The 14,847-nt window shown below is 40.7% G+C and overlaps 1 protein-coding gene across 1 annotated transcript in view; it reads left to right on the plus strand.

Annotated features, from left to right (window-relative positions):
* Positions 1–14,847, plus strand: part of PPARGC1A (PPARG coactivator 1 alpha) — a 344,564-nt gene that overhangs the window by 266,037 nt on the left and 63,680 nt on the right. The window lies entirely within an intron of this gene.

Below are 14,847 nucleotides of genomic sequence, written 5' to 3' on the forward strand. Positions count from 1 at the left end.
GTCCGCACCTGGATTCGAGCCAGGGAGTACATCTGCTATATATCTCAAAGAGAAAAACGAAGGTATCCTGTGCTGTGAGATTGGTATCAGCAGGATCCCCTGTTTCCAGCCATGCACATTTGCTCTAAGTCATGAAATTAATTAATGGAGAAATTTTCTTGTAAAATAGAGCAGCAGTTCTGATTTACATGACTTCTGTGCATTTGCAACTATTTTTCCCCCTATGGCTAGAGCCGCATTAACCGGTTTTGTTCCAACGAATGTACAGCGTGTGTGTCAGGCAGATATCCCAAGGACCCGGTCCCTGAACACTAGTCAGCATTCCTTCCTGTTTATGCCTTCTCACCCACAAGGATGAAGCCCCACTGCTGAGCCTCCCCCCCCAAGTCATGGCCATGAATCAGCACTTCTGACAGCCTCGTCCCCCCGCACTGCCCCACTCGCTGCCTGGGCAGCAGCACACGGCCCTCCAGGCAGAACTTCTCTAGCAGTTTTCAAGCAGGAAAATACTGGATCAAAATGTCATGCAGGCTTTGCCTTCGTCTGTAGGATAGAGGCTTTTTTGCTGGCAGCGAGGCAGGAGATATTTGCAGCCTTCATTTCAAGCACTGTGTGGGCATTTGGGTAGTTTATAGTAAGTGTAATAAATAAAGTAAGGTATAAAAGAAACAGAAGCCAGACATGTTGCACGTGCATTTACTGATCTTGTCGAATTTTGTGAAACTCTCTGAAATGACTGCAGTAAATAAACAAAAATCTCAGAAACATATGAACTCTCTCCCCTCTCTCAGCTTATTTGCAAATCCTTTAGTAGGTCGTGTTACCTGCAAAAGAAAGGAAGAGAAGGGATTTCTTGTGCTTATTTCATTACAGGGAAGATTTGCAAAACCTGAAAGGCGTCTCACTCCAGGTAACCCCCTGGAAGATGCTTAGCTTCCCTCTGCGCCTTAGGAAATCTCCCCCAAATTATTTATATCTTCCCTGGTGTGGCAGTGCAGAGCGATAGACCCCTTACGTGGAATGAATAATACTTGAAACCACAACTAATCTCATTGAGCTATTTGGTGAATAAGGTGTTATTGAATTAAAGGCTCAGAGCGTGGCCCACAGGAATGGATAAATCCTGCTCCCACTGGAGTCTGTGGTAAGACTGTTGTTAATAGGGTTGGGAAGGGCAGGATCAGGCTCTGGGTTTTGCTTTGAATGCATTTTTATTAAGTAGTAAAAGAAAAGAAAATAGTTTGCTTAAAAAAAAAAAAAAAAAGGAGTTCTCATAATCAAGACAGTAGCAATACATAGCAGATGCCTGAGGTCCTGAATTGTGCTGTTGTTGTTGATTGTGTTTTCTCCTCTTATATTCAAATTGGAACTCAAATCTCTGCTCAAATCTTTCATGTGTTTTTATATATGGTTCTGTTGTTTTCCTTACATTGATTTAAATAGTTAAATAAGGAGCTAGAACCATCTTGTATTGCTCCTCTTCAGCAGATAATTGGCGCTTTGCAGACCTGATGTGCAATATGTTGATTACTGTCTTTGTTATATTAAGGAGTTTATTTTTACCATACGCCAAAGCTACTGTAGATGAGTCTCCTGTACGCAATTCATTAGATGTCTTGGATGAGGTTTTCAAAGTGATGTCAACCTTGCCTCTACTTGAGAAGTGAGTCCTGCAGAAAATTGCGATTCAGTGTATGATGTCTGTCGTCTTGTGTGAGGCACTGGAGACCTCCAGAGCTCAGAACATGAGCTCCTGGTGTGGGCTCCTGAGTTCCGCCTTGAGCAGACTTGCTCCTTTAGGTCAGGCATGGGGCATCCTGTGGCACGCATGTACTGATCAGCGGGTCATTGTGCATTGCAAATAGCATCCGTGTGTGTCCCCTCCTGTGCTGAGGTGTTCCTGCCTCAGCTGTGCGCTGAGTGGCGGTGAAAACTGCATGTAGGTGTTGCCCATGGAGAGGTACGCACACAGAAATGGTGTCTGTATTTTCAAAAGTGATCCATTGTCTTGGGGATTAATGGGAAACTTGATCATCCGGTTATTGTCTGCATCTGCATATCCTGTGAATACGCCAAGTGTTCCACGTCCGGCGGTGTGGGTTTGTGTTTTTTAAGGTGATGGTTGTGGAGGGGATTATCTTATATTTCTGTTTACTTTATTAAACCAATTAGAAATGTTTGAGACTAGGAGGTGTTTTTTCAGGTCTTATGATCCCATTAATTAAACAATGCAGGGATAAGGGACGAAAGAAAACAGGCTACAGAAAAAGCTGTGTAAATAAGATAGAACAACTAACTTTTGGTCTGGTAGCATCTTGCTGAGCAGTCTGATTATTGACTGCCCAGCCAGTTCTACTGATATGACCAACATAAATTCATCTCTGCTGCTCTTTTACTGATTCTAATGCCAAGGAATCAGAGGAGCTCTAGGAAAGGAGAGTTGGATTCAATTCTGGTTCATGAATCACATATTGAATTGTCAGGAAAGGAACAAATTCTGCCCCGATTGCCTCTATAACTATGATAGGTTGCACTCACATGTCTCAGGGCAGAATATGGTCTGAAATGAAATAGATGAGGTCAAAATCTGTTTTCATTGATCACAGAGAAGGCAGTGAAGCTGTAGAAGCAAATGTGACAGAAAAATATTGCCAGCAAGGCCATTCCTCTTGCCAGTGATGCATCATGGCAGAAAGAAGGCTGCTTGATTTTCCACTTCCATGATGTGTTCGTAGGGTGGATAAAAAAAATAATCTTTCCATAAGCGAGCGAATTGAACTGAAAGTAAGACATAATGATTGACACTGAGTTGCCAGCTGCCATTTATATGGAAACTTATTGCATGGAAAAAAAAACAAAACAATTGAGGGGCGTTTTGTTTTTGTTGGGAAAAATATTTTTTGTACTTTTAAAGCATGTTTTTAGGGACTTGCAAAAGGGAGACAAGGAATGTGATTCCATGGATAATGTCCTTTTATTTCACTGTATATCCTGCAGTCCATTCCATAAAGATGACAATAATAAAAAACCGAGGGACGCAATATGAGAAACAACTTTCTGTTAGGGAGGATGGTTTTACAGAATAGATACTGAAGCAGCAAAGAACTGAAAGTGGTTTCTGAGAAGTGTTGACCTCCTTTCGTGCCACTTACTGTGAATTAAAGCTGTGAGTGAGAACTAGTTTGGGCATGTGGTACAGCACTTACAGCAACTGCTGCCAAGGAACAAGATTTGTGTTTCTAAGGAAATGCAACAAAAGAAAATGGTTTAAGAGGCAGTGGCTGTCACTGTGTTTAAAATATATTAAAAAAAAAAAAAAAAAAAAAAAAAAAAAAAAAAAAAGCATCTGTGTACAGATAGGAAAGATGGGGAAGAAGAGCTGAAGTGGGTTATTTTATACTCAGGTTAGCATATATATATATATTCCAGCAATGTGAAATTCAAAATCAAGCAGCAGTTGGTTGTGGAGGGTGTAATATATCTCACACTTTCAGAGTTTACAAAATCAAGCTAGCTAAAATCAGTAGTGACCTGCTCTGCACACGTGATTGACTGTTGTTTTTCATTCCTATGGGCTTTATTTGTAACAGTGACCAGCTATAGGAAAGGGATACATTTAAAGCAAGGAAACTAGGGCTTTGTGGCTTCTTGGCACTCTATAAAGACAAACTGAAAGACTAAAAACTTCAGTACTTTTGAATGAACGCTGGCAAACAGTATAACTTACCCCTACCTTTAGGGATATAAATATCTTAGTGACATCCACTCACTGATTTGTAGCAAAGAAGTTATGAGAATTGTTCATGCGTTGAAGTTTCATTAAGGGATGAAAATCATAGCAAAACATCAAGCAAAAAATATTGCTATATTTACACAGTGTCTTAACTCTTTTTTTTTTTTTTTTTCCCCTCCTCGGTTGGAAAGGGAACCACCTGTCTCCTTCGCTGATGTCAGGCTGCTCCCTGGAGACATAGTGCTATTGGGAAGCACATGATACTGTACATATTTACACCGAGCCCGTATCTGATTGAGATTGGGCTACGAGACCCGTGAGTTCAGGAGTTTCTTCATCATACTCTCATGCATTAAACATGTGTTTGAACTCTGGCTTGAAAGCCGTGTGATCTTGTGATAGACATATTTATGTAATAGTTAAATGAATGATCATGTGCTATCTAGCTCCTTTTCCATGCAAATGTAGAGGAAATTGAATATTATAATATTTCAGTGAGATGTCCTCAATAACAAATTACTGTTTAAAATAACCAATATTTGTATGTATATCAATTGCGTAGCAGTTATTTTTGTCTGCTATTTGCATGATATGGAAAAGACTTTTTCTAGCAAGCGTTTTAAGCTACGTGGTGCTGCTTTCCTTTTGGAATGATCACAAGGGTGCACATTTAGGGACATATTTTCCATCTGTTTTTTTGAAGCTGGCAAAGCACATAATTTGGAATAGTAAAGAAGAAGTCTGAAAGTACCCAGATTTGAAGTAGTCTGTGTTTGAGCCATTCTAGGAATTCTTAGTCAGTAGCAGCTGTTAAAAACGAAGGACTATACAGTGCCCTTGGGTGCAATATACGGCCATTGCTCAAGGCTGGTGGAAGCCCTGGGTGAATGAATGCCCAGGGGCACAGAAGGGACCCCAAGAGTGTTACTGATCTATTACCAAAGGTTCGGTGCTATTTGTTGAGGGTGGGAACTGTACAAGCACCAAAATGCTTAGTGACACTAATGCTCCTGAGAATCAATGGGGCTGCAAGCAGCTGGATAAAAAAAAATCCAAGAAATGCAAACTGCCTTTGAAACTTGCTGGAAAACTTTCCTAATTGTAGAGAATGCAGCAGATTTTGAGACTTTGGGTTAGTAATATGCCCAGAGTCTCAGAAATTCTTTTTGATGCGATCTGGAGTAGGATGGCTGAGCTTCGGCTCTTGAGTTGCTTACATCACTTGAGCAGTTAAAATGTAATTCCTGAGCTGTGGTGATACCTTTTCACTAGTGAGTAAATGTGGGGGGTCTGAAGGCTGATAGGTTCCAGTGAAAAAACCACATGATGTGGAAGGCTAAAGACAGCACTGCTGGGTCACCATGGGACCTGGCTTATTGCCGGTTCACTTCCACCTCATGGTGGGACAGTAAACCATCAGGATCTCCTGCAAGAGATCCTCCAACAAGAGGAGCTCTCCTTCCTTTTGTTTCTTCAGGAATGTGAGATATTTAGTGAAGCTCTTGTCTGTACATTACAGATTTACTTTTTTTTTTTCTTTTTTTACATGGAGATTGAAGGATAAAGAGTAAATGGCCATCAACCTCCTAGAATCAAAGAAGTTACAGCTAGGCAGGAGTTCTTGGGTCATCTATTTCATCCCCATGCGTTAACATTACTTTTTTTTTATATAGTAAACCACTCAGTGTTATAATATATGACTGATATTAATTAGACTTCTGCAAAGTACTGCACTCTTCAACTTGAACTGAACCAGAAATAAATATATTGCCATATATTACATTTTATTAGTTGAGAAGAAGAATAGGATGAAGGCACCTATGTGAAATCCAAAGTATGAGTTTCAGATTGAATTAATGCCAGCAGTGCCTTGAGATTAATTTGGTTACTATGGGTACAGAATAAGAAGTAGTATACCATAATGTAGCTATGTTTACTGATTCATTTCTGGCATTAAATACTAAAACCACATTATATATGCAACAACAGACTTTTCTTCCTTGGAAGAAGAAGGTGGGTACACTTTAGTAATTGAAGTGGATGTTGCCCTCTGAAAAGTGCCAGTACCCTTCCAGGAGAAAAGCTGCTGTTCTGTTATAGGATCTGCCCCATCACAAGCAGCAGAGCTGCAGTGTACCAAAAGAGAGCTAAAAAAATGGGGGAAAAAGAGGGGAAAAATACTGCCACCCCAGGAAGCTTCCAGTCTTCTACAGCTTCTTGTTAAATCTCTCTTGTAACATGATAACATCTGTTTCATGTACTACTGAACTGTATTGGTCAAACATCAGTTTTCCAGTCGTGTGCTACTTTGTATCTCATCAGTATGTAAGAGATGGAACACGTTTTGCATCTTAAGATGTTGAAAGCTGGGTAATAATAAAATAATTCAATGGAAATACCATATATTCAGAAAGCAATTATTTTAAAGGGTTTCAGTTTTGACATGGCTAGATTAAGTATAAAGCTTTTTGTTTTTTATACACGCTGTCAAGAATGTTGTTAAATACTGATACCACCTCCTAAGAGAACAACTTTTAAATACCAAAATGAAAAGGATAAGCATTAAATATTTTGGTAGATATATTGTGCCATAATGTCTACTGCCTTGCTCTTAATACAAAGCACAGTAGGGCTTAATTAAAAAGTGATTGTACGATCTATCACAAACCTGCATTAGGGATATGGATGCCAAGAAAATTAAGTTGAATAGGTGGTGATAATGAGATCGATATTTTATTGAATAGTTTTTATTCCTATGCCTTTGTTTGCTGATTTTGCCTCCCCATCAGCAGGTAAGAGATCCAAAATTCTTTGAAAGAATTCACTTAGTCTATTGCTCCTTTGTTTCGTTGTTTGATCAGCGCAAGCTATTTTTTTTTTTTTTTTCATTTCTTGACAGAGGAAAATGCCTTGATAAACTTTTGACTCTGTTAGAGAGGTGTATGACAGTAAACAAGAGCAAGTCCTTTCGAGCTTGTTCCTGCTGGGAGTAGCTGGCTAACAGCAGGCACAAGGGTGATTTTCTATTTCATGTAAGCAAAAGTCACAGGCACTAAATCCTCCAGGGCAGCCCGCAACCTGGTTTAGTACAGATTTCTCTTGTACCAACTCCTGGTGTGGCTTCAGGACCTGATAGGCAGTGTGTTTAGCAGTAGCAAACATGAAAAGGTATTCACTGAAGCATAGTACCCTGTGAAGAATACATACCATAAATGTAAGTGTTTCTATGGCCTGGGCCAGAATCACCCTTGTTTCAACTTCATCAACTTAAATGCTATTGATTTTTCAGGTAGCACTGACCTGGAGTTGCTGGGATTGTGCTTGGGATGAATTTGACCTCTGCTGTTAAGGGCAAGCAGAATCACGATTTAGAAAGTGCAATGCAAAGAAATAGTTACCACGTATTCCACCGGGTTGTAACTCTACACCCGTCAGTCAGAGCTCTGGCACTGCTGGAAAGCCTCATCTTTAAATGGTTAGAAGTGTGTCTGTGGGCACTGGAGCAAACAATTAGACAAAAGATCACATTGTTCCCCGTTGTATTTTAGGGGGAGTAAGTTGCAAAACGGACAGCTTGCTTTTCTGAGCGGAGCTCCTGGATCAGCCATACAGCTTCCTTTTCACATCCTCCCATGAGAGGCTCAGTGTTGTCCGTGTCTGTGGTGAACTCAAAGAGCACTCCGAAAGGGGACAGCTGCTTTTGGTGATCTTCCTGCATGTCCTGAATGAGCACCTATCACACCGTGCACTGTACTGCGTGGTGCGACCAGCAGCTCCTCTCGTGCTTTGGCACAATGTGCAACATGGGGCAATGTGCTTGAGGAGAAAACAGGCACAGCACAAGGCTCTGAAAGCCATGAGAGGCACTGAAAGCTTGCGTCCCTGGTATGCAGCAGTATAGATATTTGAAAGGTTAGGTTCTGTCTATTTTTAGGTAGCCTTCACATTGGGACTGATCTAAAAATGAAGGTGATATAAAAATTGCACGTGTCTCTCCTGATTTGTCAGAGATTCTTGACAAAATGCAGAAAAAAGACAGTTCTCTGAATTGGAGGAATTTTTTCTGAAGTGAAGCTGTGCCTGCTGTTTGGAAGAGGAGCCTTTATGTTCTCGATTAAAATGCCGGTACCGTCTATTTCACTCTCAGATCAGCATTTTCAGATTTTAGCAAAGTTAAAGAAATATGACTTTCCCACTTATTGTTTGGGAAGATTTATTCACTTGTGTAAATGAATTTTAAAAAATTGGCAAGGCCTTTTATCTCATATAAAATAAATCTGAAGATAAATGATCTTTTCCACTAACATCACCTATCATTAAAGTGGCTAAATGAAAATCAAAATGTGTTGCTATTTAGCGCCTGCTCTCCTTTTTACGGGAGATGAGATTGAACATGTTTTCTGGGCAGGAATTGTCAGCAAGGCTTCGATTTATAGCAATGTCCAGGATACAAATTAACAACATACAAATTAACAACTACTCTCTCTACTTTAATGTAGTGGTAGCCTGGTCTCCCCAAAGTGTATGTCTGCAGTTTATTTTGCAAATGCCTATCCTTCCCTGAAAAAAACCTGCAAACAATGCGATATTGAATTGCACTGAACTGAAGCACAAACATTTTTCCATGTCTTTGTAAGCAGGACTGCATGTGAGAATGAAACAGCTGGAGGTCTACCTCCTGAAAACCCCTGGGGAGGTGTCACAGTCATTTCTCCATTGTACGCAGTCTTGGTTTAATAAATTGGTAATAATGTGATGTTGAAGTGCTCTTTGGTTTTGGTTTGCTGGATTTTCAGAGTTTTTTTGCTTTGCAACTCTCAATATAAATTAAAATAATCTTCCATTCAGACAGTTCGCTATTTTTGCTTACTTCTTTGTTCCTCAGAGAGGACGGATGAGCTCGTGATGGACAGAAGGGAGAAGGCTCACTCCACTTATGTCTCTGTTTTACTGAGAGTGCTTTTGGTTTTGCTCTAATGCTTTTGGTTAAATACGTTGTCCTGCCTCGACTTCTGCATGTGGATTTCGATAGAGCACAAGCTACAAATAACATTTTATTGTGTCAGATTGATGGGGCATTTTATGATGGTAGAAATCCATCATGGATAAACATGAAAGTGGCAAACTTGCCTTATCTGTTGATTGGCATGAAGTAATGAAAGTAAAGCTGTAGCTCTTTTTGGGAAGAGGTATGAATCTTTACTTGTACCCATTTATATAATAATGAGGGACTAACCAGTGCTCCGGAGCAAATGATGTTCAGTAAATATGAAATTTCTCGGGAACCAGCATATCCAAAATGGTGATAGCAGATACAGTCTCAGAGCTTCACTCCTGTTCCATTCACAGAGAAAATCTGGGGAAGCCTGAGCAGTTTCAAAATGAAAAAATTGATGCTTTGAACTGTCCTGGTCCCATTTTCTCTAGTGAGGTCTGTTTCAAAGCCTGCTTAAGTCCATTTGAAAATTCCCATTCACTTCCAAGGGATTTGGAGAAGTGGCCAGTTTCACCCACTTTAACCCACCTCTTCTACTGAGTTTTCTTATACAGGTAGCCAGGCAAGTGACTTGGATAAAATAGTTAAATTAAAATAATTAAGATACTAATTCAGACCAAACCTTTCTACTGCTAGCGCGTCTCTCAGTCTGTCTCTCTACTTATTTGTTTGGCCCTGAGTCAAAGGTGGAAGAACTGACAAATTTCATGACAAAAGCATCAGTGGCAGAGGGTCAACCTGCAGAGGTTTACAACTGCAGTTGGTACAGCTAATAACCCCTGGGCTAAATGCTTATCTGCCTTTATTTCAGTTATCTGAATTAAGGATGGAGGCAGCATGACATCTCTTGCCATTTGTGCAACTTTTTTAGATTAATATTGCAGCTCCAAGAAAAATGAATAATTGGACTTTGGAGCTATGAAACCTATAGGGATTCCTCTAACACTAGTCACTAGTTTGCATACTGCGAGTTAACTGCAATTCATGAAGAGTTCTGGCTAAAAATAACTCCTGGGCTCGACGTTGTCTGGCAGGAGCCACTAGTTAAGAGGTCAAGTGAAGCTGATCCTTCAGGAGCGTTGACTGTTGCAGTGAGGTGACCCCATCTCCTGTTGGCCTGTCCTCAGTTGACTTGGGAGAACGGGGTGCAGAGGCTGCAGGAAACTGCTGTGCCCCAGGACTGCCAGAGGGCAGGCAGCATGGCCAGCCTCTGGTACTCACCTACAGCCTTCTGCATAGCAGCTCTCCTTTCTTCACACCCGGCATAACCAGGAGAAAGGGTTACTTGGCTCTTGAGCAGAAATCTCATTTTTTTTTTCGTCTTCTTTCTTTCCTTTCTTCCAGTTTGTTTGTGCAATATCTTCATTTTATTTTGTTTGCGTAAAATTTTAGCAGAATGTATCTGTACTACCAAAATCCAATCAGATGACTACAGTTCAGAATTACTTCCACGTTAGACTTTGTTTTAATATGAAAAATGCCAAGAGCTAGGCCCAAGAAAAAAGGCTGACTCAGTTCCACTGAGCTCTGTCTGAAGAAAGTCTTATTTGAAGACGAGAGATGTGTTGGTAAGGCTGTCTGTCATCTCTAGTTTATTAAAAAAAAATTGCTAGGAGGCACTAAAGCTGTCCACTGCCTTTCCCTCTGTTCCTTCACTCAAAGGTGCTTCATTCACATCGACTTTACCATAGCAGTTTTGTGTAAAACAAGATTTGATTTCAGAGTATTTAAAGGTTAGTGTTCTCTCCAGTGCTGTGCTGGAGACTGGCGTGTGCTCCACTGCAGTCACTTTCCCAGACATTTTAGAGAATATATCGGAGATGTTAGGAAAGTATGTGAATCTTTTCTTCTCTTTTTTTTTTTTTTTTTTCTTTTTTCTTTAGCACACTGTGAAGTAGAGCTAGCAGAGAGTGTGCTCTCCTACACCACAGCACCACAGCAGTTGGGCATGGCAGCTCCCTTTCTGCTGGGACATGGCTGATCCATGGCTAAACAGCCACGTGGCCAAGCCAGCCCCAGAATGAGTTTGACAGTTGGACTCATCGAGTGACTGTAGAGGGCAGTTTAGATGGTATCTTTGGAACAGCCTGGGCTCCCAGCACATAGCTCAAGGGAATCTTTTGTGCACCCTCAGGTATTGAATCCATGGTGATTGTTCCTGAGATTGTCCTACAGATCCCTCTCAGACAAAGTCATTAAAAATTAAATTGGTTTTAATGATGAACGAGTATGGAAACGAGCTCCAGGGCAATACTTTAGATGCCACAAGGAAGAGGTGCTAGGTGGATGGTAATAGTGGTAACAAGAAGAATTCAGGTGGAGCTTTCCAGGACCTTATGGAGACTTAACAAATTTAAGCTGTGTCTCTAAGTGTACGCAAGTTCTGCCCTTTGTGGCTGGAGCTGGAGACTGCCAGGCCCCAGAAGAGCTCTGTAAGCATCCCAGGTAGGCAGATGGGGCTTTGGGTCCTTGAAAGCAAGGGAGGAAAAGGGGGAAAAGCGAACTTTATGATTTCTCCTGTTTCAAGGAAGTCTCAGCAGTGAGGTGTGTAAAGGAGAGGCGATAATGATCTGCAACAGTCTGCGATTTTGGTGTGGTCCTGCATGCACAAGTCAGTGCCAGTGTACAAGGAGCTGCAGAAAAGGAATCTGTCTCCTTTGCTTGCCTGGGTGCACTAAAGCATACCCAGGAAACTGATGTATTTCTGTGGCTCTGTTTCTCAAACTTATAGGGGTAATAAATTAAAAGGTAGGTTTTCTTTTACAGATTAGTCTCTCTGGGAAACAGTAACACCCGAGTGAAAGACATTGTTCATGCTGCTGTTAACAGGCCTGGCAACCTGGGTTTCCTGCAAATCATAGAAAATGTGGGTCCTGGAGAACATATGCCCCGAATGTTGGGGGAAACAAGTGATAAATGTATTTTTTATGTAATCAACTGGAGTGGCTTTGCTTTTCTGGTTTTAATAATGTGGAAGTGAAATATGCTTGTGAAGAGGGAAATGCTCAGGGAGGTATGAGAAGATTTAGAAGGTCTCTTTCAGTCAGTACCTGTGCTCCTGCTTCAGTTAGGCACTCCTGGAAGATTTTACAAGTACTGAGTGCAAAAAGCTGTATGTGCACCATCCTGGTTAGCACTGATAATCAGCTGATTTGCATGAATAGTGAATATTCACAGTCAGGTCCATTCACATGGGAACAAGCAAGTAATTTCCATTGGCATTCAGCACTGTTTATTTGAGCCTCTAGTACGTGGAAGCAGATGGGGCAAAATTCACCCCACTGACATAATGCTGGTAACACATTACTGTTCAGAGAAAGGTATTTTGGACTCTGTAGTGTACTGCTCCAACAGCAGCTCTTGACCCAGGGCTTGGCCGCAATTCGTTCTTCTCAGGTCTCTGGAGCCTTTCTGAAAGCTGGTGCAGAGCACCGATGTGGTTCCTCTGTAAAAAGAAACCTCAGTTGCTAACTGCTGTAGCAAAGTTGCTTTGTTCCATTGTAAACTTACTGCACCAATGAACCCAGAAGTTCAAGGAGTTTTTATGCTGGTTTATGCTATTGAGAGCCTATTCTGGGTAGGATGGACTGGGTAAACAAGAAGCTGAGAAGTAAAAAAACAAAACAAAAAACAAATAGGATGGAAGTGGAACAGAGAGAACAGAGTAGAAAACAAATACAGAAGGACTGTGGAAAAAAATAAGAATAAAGATGCACAGAAGGAAGATTTCTCATAAAAAATTAATAGGGTACATATACTTTATATAGAACACCATTCACACTAAGACTCTTTTGGAGTGCAGTTTGGTCTTTTATATACACCATTGGCTTATCTTGCGCTGTAAGGACACTTGAGAGTAGAGGGTCGAGTGAAAGAGGTTTGACTGGTGGGAGGACTGATTGCAAACCTCTGCTTGCTGAATGCCAACACTGTTTTTTTATTCAAGTTTGATTATCCTTATTCCACTGAAAAGGAGCCAACTTAGCTGAAAATCATCAAACACCATGGTCTGGAAGTAAAGGAAGAAACCTGATCAGTGCAATGATGGAGGAACTCAGTTTGGGATTTCAAAATCAGGGGGCTGCAAGCTTCTTTGAGCTATCTAAAGAGCAGGGGATTTAAAAAAAAAAAAAAAAAAAAAAAAAAAAAAAGGAAGAAAAGAAAAAGAAAATATAGCCACAGTGACAAAAAAATAAAGAGAGTAAAAGTAAGTTGTAAGAAAGAAAGAGGCTGAATAAGCATTGAATCTGGGAAAAAAAAAAAACAAAAAACAGAGGGCTTGGAGACTTTGGTCCTTGAGTTCTCTTCCTTGTGGTTGCCGGGAGCCATACCTTCCAATCCTTTTAAAACATACAACATACATTAGGATTTGGGATTTGTGCTCAGATGCAGTTTTCAGGCTTGCCAGGATAAATTTTGTCCCTTGAAAAGGAGGCAAAATGTGGGAACTGCTGAGGCTCAGTATAGAGTAACCCGAAAAGAGAGAAATGCAATGACTGAGGGGTGTCTGACAGCAGACGATTTGTCTGTTGGGACAGGTTGGGTCCAATGAACCCACAGACTTTACCAACCACGGTTCTGTTCTCTTTGTGTGTGTTTGTTATGGAACAAAATCGTGTGTGCATACTCAGATATTGCCCCAGAAAAGACGTTTGTGCAATTCTTTTGTGTTGTCAAAACACTGGGCAGGAGCATTGCTGAAGCTGCTGGGGACTTTTCAGAAGACAAGGTTTCTTTTGAGAAGGGCAGCTTGGATGCTGGCTGCATTTCACAGTCTTCATTTACATGTGCTGAGGCTGCGCAGCTTCCAAGCTATAAGCCCATTGCAACTGCCCCCCTCTCTTTTCTTCTGCTAGATGCAGTGTGCTCCAAAATAACACAGAGACACGTTATAACATGCAAAAAAGGTCTTAGGAAGTAAATTTATAATATGGCTCAAGTTGGACGGTTTGGTTAAAAATAAACGAATTCCTCCCAAGCAATGAGAACTCATGTTTAAACCTTGTGAGCTTTTGTGATTTGAATCGTGCCTGGCATCCCTTCCAGGTGGCATTGGAACTGCCAGCAAAGTTCAGGCCGTGGCTGTAGGACGGCTCTGGAAGACATGGTGTTACTGCGCAGTGCCCGCCCTGCACCCACAGAGCTCCCCATCCCCAACATGGTGCACTGAGAGCAGTGCTGAGGTTACTGTGTTTATATTTATCAGTTAACTTGCTAATTTGAAGGGAAAGCAGTGAAGTGGAAATGTATAAAATAGAAACAACATGAGCAGGTCAAAATATCCAAAACAGCAATATAAAATGTTCCGGTGTAAATACATTTCTATAAAAGGTGTGAATGAAACTTCAAAAAAAAAAAAAAAAAAGAAGATGATGGATTCGGCACAGTCAATGAACACAATTATAAGTAGGTATTGAAGGAGAATATTCCACCGACCATGGATCCACAGATAATAATTAATAAGAACTGAGTGCACTTGAGGCAGGCAGGTGCCCGCATTATTTCACAGCTGGCTGTTCAGAGGGTAGAGGTACTCACCTTTGCCCCAGATCTTAATAATTTTCTGCAGTTTTATCATTAAATCAGCATATAATTGGGAAGGAAATTAGGTTTTTTCGTCGCGAGAGCAAAGCAATGCCGTTAATTTAATCACTCGTAGGAAAGGCTTTCTGTTGTCGTTCAGTATTTTGCTGTGGCTTTTTTTAATTAAGTAAAGTAAAAACAATGCCATTTTTGTCATCTGTGCTTGGTGAAAATATGACAGTGTGATGTGATTTGCAACTTAAGCACAAGCAGGGAAAACCGTACGTTTTATCAGAACTGGCAATAATGAATTACAAGGGAACACAAATAAGCCGAGAATATATCTGAGACTTACAACAATTTCTGAAGTTTTTAATATCTTCTGGAAAAAGGCTATTTCAAGAGCTGTGCTGCTTTTTATTTATTTTTTCTCTCAGCAAAATCACCATAGCCTGCTATAATAATTGAATTCATTTAGCCTTTAGAATGCTCAAGTTTGCAAATAACAATGAAAATGAATATTTCATGACAAGGCGGATGATCAATTATAGTTTGGTGACTTTGACTGGTAGCCCAGCATGACGGATCCAGCACT

Source organism: Phasianus colchicus, chromosome 4 (assembly GCF_987193195.1).
Source record: "Phasianus colchicus chromosome 4, bPhaCol1.hap1.1, whole genome shotgun sequence".
Taxonomy (NCBI): Eukaryota; Metazoa; Chordata; class Aves; order Galliformes; family Phasianidae; genus Phasianus; species Phasianus colchicus.